We start from the raw sequence: 12,274 nt of genomic DNA on the forward strand, positions 1-12,274 counted from the left end.
AACAAAGGGAAAGCCAAGATGACTGAGGACAATCAGCCCTCTTTTACTGTTGTACCAAGCCCGAAGAAGACGGAAATTATTGTGGAGGAGACCACAATAGAAATAGAAACAGAATGTATAGAAAAGCCGGAGGCCGGGACCAAGGAAAAGGAGATAGATCCAGTTCAGCAAAAGAAAGATGATTATGAGGATCTGGTAGCGATCGGATACAGTGAAGAAGAGGCCCTGGAGGCAGTTTATGGGATATCCCTACGAAAACAAGATGATCGGAAAGGGACGAAAGGAAAGACAAAGGGTACAATGGAGAGTGAAGAGAAAATGGACGAACGAAGCATTGGAGAGCCACAGGTGGCAGAAAGAGCTGTCAAGTTGACAGATGAAGATGAAAAAGACATGCACATGGTGCATGAACTGCTCAGCAAGATTAAAGAAAGATCCAGAGCAAAGGAAGTAGCAATTGAGACAGCAAAACAAAAGGAAGCAGAGTTGCAGAAGAAGTTAGAGAATGCTATGACTGAATCTGAAAGTCATAAAGCATCACTCTACGACGCAGAAACGAGAGAGACGGCTTGATACTCCAACTAGCCGAAGCTTCAAGAGAGGTAACAAGTTCACAGGAAGCAAAGGAGCGAATAGAAGATGAGCTGGAGGCAGCCAAGGATGAGCTCATTGAGCTAAGGGAAAGAGTCGAACTTCAAGAAAGGACAATCACGAGACTCAGGACACCCTAGAGCTAGCAGAGCAGGAACAGAACAAGAGGGAGCCCTCGTACCAGCTCTGGAAGATCAGGTCAGAAGTTTGCAAAGAGAGCTAAGGTTAGAGCAAGTGCAAAGATTGCACATGGCGGAGGGATCATTGGCTGCAGAGGAGAGGCTCACATCAGAAAACCAAACACATAAGGACAGAAAATGAGGCCCTCCGCAAACAGCTCCAGACCTCCAAGAGCAACAAAGAAGAGAAACAGAGACACCACAAGAAGAAGCAGGGGGAGCAGCCATAGAGCTACCAGAAACTGGAGAGGCAACCACAATTGAAGATCCAGCCCCAGTTCAAGAAGTGGCCTCGACTTCAGGAATCTCTGAAGAAGAAGAACAAAGGCTCCAGGACCAAATAGAAAAGTCAACAGAGGAAAGTGCCAAGGCGGAAATGGAAATGGAAAGGAGACTCCTCATCTCCATTAGACTTCAAGGTTTAGACACAAAAGTGCTCCATGAAGAGTGGATGCAAACCAGCCTGCCTTTCCTCTGATGAAATTTGAAGTGATAAAGACGGAAAAAGAGAATATAGAGGAGGAGCAAAATGTCGCTCTTTACGAAGGCGACATCACAAAGGAAGAACATCAAGATGATGTAGAACACTCAACCTAGATGGAGGAAAGGTAGGCTGAACAAATACCCAGACCTACCTCATTCTACTTGGTAGAGGCTCCAAAAGAGATTCGGGAGGATGCAACCTTCTGCCCGGTGCCAAGAGTCAGAAGCTGGAAAGAGCATGGCAGGATTGCAGAAAAGAAGCCAAATTGGCTTAATTACCCAAGGATGCCAGGACCAAAGGCAGGAGAGAGAATAGGTAAAGCCTACATGATGAAAACCCTAACGGGCACCATCAAACTCTTTACTGGCTCTCCTGACCTTTCGTGTCAGATGCTAAAGAAAATCTGCAGGACTCTCTTAGCATGCATTGAAGTGTTCGCGCCAGATAAAGCCACGACCTCGAGTCTACTATCGACGGCCGACACAGTGACAGATATGATGTATGATCTTTCATTGCAGCCATCACCAAAGGTGTTACATCTCTTATACCAAAGAATTATGTTTTTGCCTAGCTTCCACATGCAAACATTCGAAGAAGCTTTCTACACCGGCTTTTTCACTCACGAAAGCAAAATATTCGGCCCAACCTTGACCATCGGCAACCTACGCTACGAATCACATTTGCAGATGCTCAAGACGGCAGGACTCTATTGATCAAGCCTCAAAGTCATGTCAGGGACGACATGAACTCGGAGGGGGGGAGTGTTGAGCCAACAGAGGATCACAACCACATTTTTGCTCACACCCATCATTTTGTAACCATTGATTGTAATAAATGTCTTTCCGACATTAATTTTGATTTGAGCCATTCATTAAGTAACGGGACTCAATTGAGTTTCCAGCCGGTAATCCCGACGTAATTTCACCTGCTGATGTAAATAATTAGAGATGTTCTCACCTCCAAGGCTGAGGTATATAAGCCAAAGTTTTGTAACCTAAAAGAAGATTCAATTATTAATCAAAGTGAGTTTTTGAGCGCCGTGACTGTGTCTGAGAGAGAGAGAGAGAGAGAGAGAGAGAGAGAGAGAGAGAGAGAGAGAGAGAGAGAGAGAGAGAGAGAGAGAGAGTCTTATCTCCTTGCTATGCGAGCTACGGAGCCGCCATTGGAGAAGCGACACCGCCATTGTGTTAGCAACGGTGAGAGCTACGCACAGATACCAAGAGTGCGCGCTATCGGCATCTACGTGTGGTAAGTTCCTACGAGCTTCGGTGTGAGTTTTCTTCCAACTCGTGTGTCGGAATAGAGCGTGCAGCATATCTATAGAACCACAACGAGTAGAGCTACACATTAGTACCATCAGGGTCAAGTTTCGGTCACTTGTATTTTTCGGCCTGTCTTCATACGCGTTTACCGCACGGAGTGGTTATAGGTTGATTTTGCAGTTCAAGTCTTTAGGGTGTTGTTCTTACCTAGTGCATAGACTTCCCCTTGAGTTTGAGATCGATTCGATGATTCTAGATCCTGTTTCGTATAACATTCGTTCGTAGTACGGATTTCAGTCACTTGCGTATTTTAGAACTCAGATTTGATTTCCTTAGTAGTGATTGTCATTAGAAGGTCGAGTAGGTGATTTGACACCCACCTAGTTGTTTCCATGCGCCTGCGGGTCAAGCTTCGTCCTCGTCTGACAAATTTTGTTGTTGGTTGAGTTCTCGCTATTTAGCTTCCGCTAGCGGCATAACCGCCCCAACAGGTGTGAACTTTGACAAGCTGAAGTTGCTTATCCTCGAGCATTTCCCTGATGAAATGATACTTCACATCCACATGCTTTGTCTTTGAGTGATAAACTGGATTGCGAGCCAATTGTATAGCACTTTGACTATCACAATATAACACAGGCATCTCTTCTTTGGTTCCCAAATCTGTTACTAGTAGATTAAGCCAAATTGATTCTTTGCATGCCTCTGATGCTGCAACATATTCAGCCTCTGTAGTAGACTGAGTAACACAATCTTGTAATCTAGAACGCCATGATACTGCTCCACCAGCCAATGTAAAGACATACCCTGACGTAGACCTTCGGTTGTCTAAGTCACCTGCATAATCTGAGTCTGTAAAAACCTTTACACTTAGCTCCCGACTCCCATAGCATATACACATACTCTTTGTAGCTTTCAGGTATCTCAATATTCCTTTCACTGCCTCCCAATGTTTCTTGCCTGGGTTTGACATGTATCAACTTACTACTCCCACTGCAAATGCAATGTCTGGGTGAGTAGCAATCATTGCATACATTAAACTACCCACTGCAGAAGCATATGGAATCTTATCTATTTCAGCCTGTTCTTCCTCAAACTCAGGACAATCTTGTTTGCTAAGTTTCACATATGGTGGAAATGGAACACTCAATGCCTTTCCCTTCTCCATATTGAAACGTTGCAAAACCTTGTCAATATACTCTGTTTGAGATAACCAAATCAACTTCTTTGATCTGTCTCTCTCAACGCGCATACCAAGTATATGACTTGCCTCACCCATGTCTTTCATGTCAAACGATTTTGCCATCTTTGACTTCAAAGCTGAAATTTCTTCCAAGTGCTTGCCAGCAATCAACATGTCATCCACATACAAAATAAGGATCAGCCAACTGCCATCCTTAGCTCTCTTTGTATATAGACAGTGATCGAACTCACTACGTTTGTAGCCTTGAGAAAGCATAAACTTGTGGAACTTATGGTACCATGCCCTCGGTGATTGTTTTAAGCCATAAAGACTCTTTAACAACTGGCATACCCAATCTTCCTTGCCTTTCTCAACAAACCCTTCTGGATGCTACATGTAAATTTCCACATCTAAATCACCATGCAAGAACGCTATCTTGACATCCATTTGGTGCAACACCAAATCTAATATGGAAACCAATACAAGAAAGCATCTCAATGTAGTCATCTTGACCAGCGGAGAGAAGACTTCATCAAAGTCAATGCCTTGTTCTTACTTAAAGCCCTTGGCAACAAGCCTTGCTTTGTACTTTGGCTGACTATCATGAGCGGTAATCTTATACCTGTAAACCCATTCACAAGGTAGAGCCTTTTTGCCCTATGGTAATTTAACTAGCTTCCATGTCTTGTTTTTATGCAGAGCTGTCATCTCTGACTGCATGGCCAATTGCCAATTCCCGGAGTCCTTCATTTGCACTGTTTCCTTGTAATATGAAGGCTCATTACAATCAGTCAACATGACATAGTTCATAGATGGAACAAACCTATCAGGAGGTCGCGTGATACGTCCAGATCTACGCACAATAGGTGGCTCAGGCTCAACCACAACCTGTGGTTCCAATCTATCCTGTCCTTGCTCCTCTTGAGCCCTGACATTTTGTCTTGCACGTGCAGGTCCATCTTCTTGGAAGACAACTCTTCTAATCTCCTCAACCCTCTCTGGTTTAGAATGATATTTGGATTCATTAAAGTGAACATCATTGCTGCGGACAACCTTTCTGGAATCGGGATCCCAAAGTCTGTACCCCATCTCACCAGAATTACCATAGCCTAGAAAGATGCACTTTCTACTCTTTGGCTCAAGTTTGTTCCTAAATTCCTTTGGAACGTGAGTATATGCCTCACAGCCAAAGACTCTGAGATGCTTGTATGAGGGCATTTTGCCTGACCATACCATCTCTGGCACTGAATCCTTCTGCAAAACCTTGCTAGGAGATCTATTTACAAGATGAATAGCTGTTGATACAGCTTCAACCCAAAACCCGTTTGGTAGCTGTGCATTAGACAACATACTTCTGACCTTCTCTTGTATGGTCCTATTCATCCTCTCAGCAACACCATTTTTAGGAGGATTGTAAGGAGCAGCAAGTTCACGTTTTATACCTTTTGACTCACAAAAGTCCTGAAAGGCCTTTGAAACATACTCTCCACCATTGTCAGTGCGTAAGCATTTAAGCTTCTTGCCACTCTGATTCTCCACAAGTGTCACAAACGTTTTGAAAACACTAAACGCTTCATCCTTGTGCTTGAGAAAGTAAACCCATACTTTCCTCGAGTAATCATCTATAAATGTCATAAAGTAAGAAGCTCCCCCTAGAGATAGGTTAGGCATAGGTCCACACAAATCACTATGAACAAGTGCCAACTGTGTATCTCTTCTACTGCTTCTATGCTTATGTGGATGCTGTGTTTTCTTACCATACAGACAATGTTCACAGAATTCAAAATCATTAAATGAAAAGCCAGGCAAATAACCAAAATGAGACAAGATTTCCATTCCCTTCTTGGACATATGTCCTAACCGGCTATGCCACAAAGAAACGTTCGGCTGCTCGGTTACATTGATTACATTTTTAGAGACATTTGATACATAAATCATGTAAAGTCCTCCAGACTTTACTCCATGTGCTACTGTCATAGAACCCTTGGATATCTTCCACATGTTCTGTCCAAAAGTGGTGACGTAGCCAGCATCATCAAGTAAACCTGTGCTGATCAAGCTCTTTGTAATTGCGGGAACATGTCTCACATTCTTCAGCGTGAAAGAAGAGACATTCTGAAACTTCAATTGAACATCTCCAACACCTAAGATCTCACATGTCTGCCCATTGCCTAGCCGAACATGATCTTTAGTGGTCACATAAGAGGTAAACCACTCCTTGTTTGGAGACACATGAAGTGATGCCCCTGAGTCTATAATCCAGTCACTCAGTGCATTTCCATCAGATGCTGTAAGAAGAGCTGCGTCCATTGTATTCTTCAAGAAGTAGATGTCTCCTGACACTAGACTGTCATCCTCTGCAACAGTGTTTGTCACATTTATTTTTTGAATCTTCACTGAGGACTTGTTCTTCTCACCATGGTCTTCAGCTTTCTCTTTGCCTTTTTCTGCTTTCCATTCTCTGCAGTCTCTTTTCATGTGACCCTCTTGCCACAATGGTAGCATTCTATGTCACTCTTGCCTTTAGCACTGCAGGACTTGCTACGAGACTGATTCCTCTTTCCACCTTTGTACTTTTCTCTGGTCCTTCCCTTGACAACTAAGGCTGTTCCTTTGCCTTTGTCCATTGTCTTTCTATTGGTTTCTTCAGTAAGCAGACTTCCTTCTACACCTGCTATGTTCGAACCATCTGGAGGTGCAGAATTACTCAAAGCTGGGCGAAAAGTGTCCCAACTTTCCGGCAATGTGATCAATAGGAACATAGCTTTAACAGGTTCATCAAACTTGACACCTTGAGCTGACAACTGACTATAGATTGTGTTGAATTCATTCAGATGATTGGACATAGGTGTCCCTCCTTTCATCTTCAAGTCAACAAGCTTCTTAAGCCAGTATACCTGTGAAGCTGCACTCTGCTTCTCATAAAGATCACTCAGCTTTAACCATGCTTGATAAGACGACATCTCGTCTGCTACATTGAATTAAACGCTTTCTGCCAAAGTCAGCATAATGGTAGAAAGTGCCCATTCATCCATTTCGCTCCATTCATCTTCGTCCATATCTTCTGGTTTTATCCCCTTGAGCTTTATAGGTTTTATCTGCTTCTTTTGTACCAACACGTGCCAAATCTGCTTCTTCCACAATGGGAAATTGGTTCCATCCAGCTTCTTGATATTGTAAAGAGTAGTGTCCTATGATCCAGTCATAGCTACGCTTCACAGTAGTTTACTTTCCTGGGAAAAATTCGGCAGAGTTTCCCCTGTAAATTGACCTCTGAACCAATATCAACCTGGCAAATGAACCAAGAAAGCTTCAGATTCTGCATAAATTTCGGCAGAGTCTCCTTTGTAAAATGGCTATGGCGTACTAAAAAACAGACCAAAAAACAGCTCAAAAAACCACTGTCTCTCTAACACTGTAAGCTGTGGGTAAACCTGTCCTGCACCTGTACTGTCTCTCACTGTCCTGTCACTGTCCTGTAAGCATAGACTGCGACAATGCCTCAACGACAGTAAAGCAAAGATGCAATCCCAACTGTCTAACTCACAGTCAATACATCCTAGCTGCCTATCTAAGGGTGCTCGAGGGATCTCTCCAAGACCTGTATCACCGAAAGGATCTCAACATTCGAGAATCCCCCAGCTCAATAAAACCTCACTCGACCCTCAACAAAGGCTGCAGTAAATCTGACAGTACATAGACTTCCCACAAAGTCATACATATACAAATTTCCCACTATATGCTGTAACCGCTGCGGCGGTTGTTTGCTACGTGACTCACAGCCAACAAACCCTCAACATACATACATCATCTCTGACAATACATCCCATGTGGAAGTACCTGCAATGTCAGGATGAAATCTAGAATATCAAGCAGCAAACACAAGCTACCTGATGAACTAGTGAATGTCGCCTACAGTCTGTGTGTAGATGCGTCCGTGTCATATGTGACACGCCTCCAAGAACTATGAGCCGTCCTTCGATGTGTAGACAGCCACAAATCAACACTCTGGGAGTGCCGATATCCTCAGCACCTGTAGTCGTAGGCCGAAACCCCAAATTTGCAAAGTCGGATCTGCACCGGGGATCTGCACCGGCTGAGACCACGTAGTCGAAAATGGCCTGCGCAGAACTTTGTCGAAGCCGAACGGTGGCCGAGATGACCTCAGAATGAAATTTTGAGAACACCAAGCCCTTCGGGCACTCCCACAAGATTTGGGGCCGTGTCTTCGCCTGTCGAATCTCACTCCAATCTCAGCAGGTGACTCTGGCTACCTGCAAATGCTGCCCCGAGCCTCGATCTGAGCTCTGATACCAGTTGAAGGAGTACGAGCGGAAGTGCGACGCGAGAGAGAGTGCGAGAAGAAGAGCACGATGATATGGTGAACTCGTTCTACTGTAATGTGTAGAGCATAGTGAGTTCTTATTAGGTTTTCACAAAAGAATATGTGTACATACCTGGCGGCCCGCCCACTTACCTGGGCGACCACATTGGGCTTTATACCCCAACATTTTGTTTTTGCCTGGTATTGATTACATACACTCACTCTAGTTTTTTGGTTGCTTCACATAAAAATGGTATCAATTCTACAGGTTACTGGAATATGGTATACTGGTTATGCTGCCATATTCTGATAGTTGCAGTTGTTTATGTTACATTCAAAATTGCAAAAGAAAAAAATGGTGTTAATACTTAATGATCTGGCCTGGTCTAACTAGTTATAGCCAAGCTTTTTATCTTCGGCTTAATCTTGGGTGTGATTGGATATTAGCCGGATCTGGTTTTCCATTATACAGATCTGGTCTGATATAACTGGTCTTTACAAATGGATAATGATCAGGGTTTTTTTGTGCTTTGCTACCTTAGTTTGTTATAATATTTTGATTGGGAGAAGAATGTTGTGACTTACAAAACTTCTAAACTTCACTTGTTGCTTGGATATCTGGCATAGATCTAGTTCTTCACTTACTTCTGATGATGATGCTAAAAATAAATTCTGGTTGTTTACTGCTTGTTCTAGATTAATATAAATGGAACCTTCTGCTTGTTTCCCGGATGCTTGCCTTTGCTCTGGCAGGTTTGATAAAACTGTAAATACAAAAATCCCTATATTTAGCAGGAGGTAATGGTCCTTTTTCCACTACTCCAAGTCTTCTAAACCTGCTCTCTACTCATGGATAATGATCTGGTGCTGTAAAATACCTAAGGTTCTTATGGTATTATGATTTGGGGAAACTGTTTTGACTTACAAAACTGACCGTCACCTATTTCTTGGGCGTCGGGCTTAGATCTCATTTTCCATTATAGCTTGTGCATACTGATCTGGTCTAGTATAACTGGATAAAGACAGACTTTATACCTTTTGCTTGATACTTAGATTGTCGGCTTAATACAAGCTCTTTTTTTCACTACATCTGGTTGGAATCCTTCTAGCCAACTATAGCTTAAATCTGGATAAAGATACTTGGACCTGCTCACTAAAACATGAGTAAAAAAACTTTTGTTTTTATACCTTATGGTTGGTTCATTATAACACCAATTAAGGGATGACTTGAAAACATTTTTTACCATCTTTTTTAGCTCTGGCTGACACTTTTTGGGCAGTCCAATCTAATTGTTATTTGGATCTCTTAAAGGGTGCAGATAGGTAAGTAGGTTTATTACAAAAGATTACTCATATAACTAAGGTTTCTGCTGGCTGACCTAAACCTTGTTTTTTTCATACACTGCTTAAACTAAGGAAATTACATATGATGATATGGATTTGTCGACTCCCTCTCACAGTAAAAGGTTATTTTAAACATATGAAGTAATTCTGGTAGGATTAATTTTTATAGGACAGTAGCTAGTCTAAATACTTTTTAAGTTTGACATGGATAACAACTGATCGGTTCTTTGAAGCCTGCTATACGTAGCCAAGTCTAACATATCTGTTGTCTTGACTATATGGATGCAGGTGAGAATTCTATCTTGGCTTAAAGAGGTTAGCTTACTGCAGTCCGACTTTGGAAACATTTAATGATTCAATCGGGATAGTTTTTGATACCTTTGTACAAATTACTTTGGAATGATATGTCATTCTTATTATGTTGTACGGTTATGATTCAAAGCCTGACTTGTTTTTGTACTTATCTTTGCCTTGACATCTTTAGCCAATCGTCTTTTTCAACAATCTTATTCATTGGTGTGTTATTTATTTAAGTTAAACAGCTACACACACACACACACACACACACACACACACACACACACACACACACACACACACACACACACATTCCACCACTTGCTGGTAGCCTTTTTTAGCATCAGATTAAGGTGTATTATGCCATTGCTTGTCGACACTCTAGGTTATATTTAAGGGGACCTACAACTTTTTAAACATGGGATAGGACCCTTAGAAGGGTATGACGGTTACAAGGCATGAGTAATATAATTACTTACTACTGACATTTAGCACGCCGTAAGGCGCTTGGGCTTAACCTACTATGCTAGATGACATCGCGGGTGGCTACTGTTCCACATTTCCCAAGGGGAAGCTTGATCTACTCAGTTTACGCTGCAGGAAATTAGCCATGAGTGAGGGCAGCCGTCCTTCTATTGAAAGAGGTGAGGACGCATTCTGCCCCTCATTTAGGTTTGTGTGTGTTTTACTTGCATCAAGAGTGAGGACTGTGTGTTTTTACACCTCTGTTGCACCAAGCATGGAGCTTACCAATCAAACTCAGGTTGGTCACCAAGCTTAACATCAATAATCTCATTACTGTCATTTTTTAATTAAATGGTAAAGCTCTGTTTCATAAAAATGCATGTACTTAGAAAATGGTATACTCAAATAGTCGGGATGACTATACTTAGAAAGGCATGATATAAGTGATTGGACCTCTATTTGGTGGGCTTTGTTCCTCATTCTACAACATGGTAAGGATCACTACAATGGCCGACTTTGACTGGAATTACATGGTAAAGATGGTTTCTTTTGGGAACATTACTATGGTACTATTACTGGTTTTTTAAAAAATGGTCATTATATAACTACAGTCAGGATGGCTATACTCAGCATGGCATGATATAAGTGACTGAACCTCTGTTTGGTGGGCTCTATTCCTCGTTCTATAGCCCGGTAAGGACCACTACAGTGGTTTGCTTTGACTGGCATTGCATGGTAAAGGTGGTTCCTTTTTGGAGCATTACTATGGTACTATTACTTGTTTTTTTCCAAGATGGTCATTATTTAATTGCACGTATATATTTTTTTTTTGGAAAAAGAAGTTTTCCATACGCGATATTCACTGTTTTTTACTGTTGATAATGGCACTTAAGCAAAAATTTGAAAATGGTTTTTGGGGGGCATAATCAGTCATACAGCTTGGTGAAATTAAAACCACCTCGTGGTGGGCCGTGGCAAAATATGGTACTTTTGAGAAGTAATGTTCCTTGCTGTTTAAGACAGGTATAATCCATCATATGGGTTGGCTAAGTCTATATAGTAAGGGTTGGATGGCCGCTACTGCTTACTATGGTGCAACATTATACATGTATTGGAGGTTAGACGATTGGCTTGTGGCATATTAACTATACCTTTTTGAAAACACACACTTAATTTTTTACACTTGGTCTAGCTAGACATCGTGTTTTCTGCTAATAGGCTTACTCATCGGAGAATGAAGGTAAGTAGCATTTGAGGAAGGAAAAGGACATAGAACCCTAATTAGGGTTAAACTTGAATCTGTACATACTAAAAAACTTGTTATTCTTAAAAGAAATATCATTTATACTGCTTTTGCTTTATAGAAAAATGAATATAAAGCTTCACCAATGGAGCTAGTTCTAAAGGTAGTATGACCTTCTAAAAGTCTTTCACTTTGGGTGATAAAATAAATACTTTGGACTAAAGCTTGAAGGGTTAAAAAAACTTGTTACAGATGGACATGTATAACAACTCGTATAGTCCACTTAATACCTGTAAAACACATTCAAAGCTAACATATCTGTTGTCTTGTTTGGATGGATGCAGGTAAGGACTCTATCTTATCTTTGGAGTTTTTTTTTTTTTTTGGCTTTAAGAAGTTGTCCTTACATGATTACACAGACACTTATGACAACAAGGGAAGTACTTTTGATATCTGTATATTGGAATGAAACTTCATTCATATAAACACTGTACAAGGATGATTCTGAAATTGAGTTATTTTTGTACTTATCATTCCTTCTCTCTCAAGCCAGCTGTTTTTTGAATGTAAAAAGTTCGATTATGTCTTATTATTTATGGTAAAACAGCCACACACACACACACACACACACACACACACACACACACACACACACACACACACACACACACACACACACACACACACACACACAGAGGCATTTCGTTAGTAAAAAGCCAAATTTTGATGTATTTTTAATCGGTTATAATTACAAAATCTTGGGTACATTGCCTCGTAAAAAATCAACAAAATTTCACAAGTTGTAGTGTAATCACCGACAAATTGTTGAGAGTTTTAAACGTTCTCATACTTTCTTTTTTAGGATTTTTGTTGGTAAAATATGCATCCGCACATTCAATCAATTC

Source organism: Adiantum capillus-veneris, chromosome 21 (assembly GCF_014529385.1).
Source record: "Adiantum capillus-veneris isolate H3 chromosome 21, ASM1452938v2, whole genome shotgun sequence".
NCBI lineage: Eukaryota > Viridiplantae > Streptophyta > Polypodiopsida > Polypodiales > Pteridaceae > Adiantum > Adiantum capillus-veneris.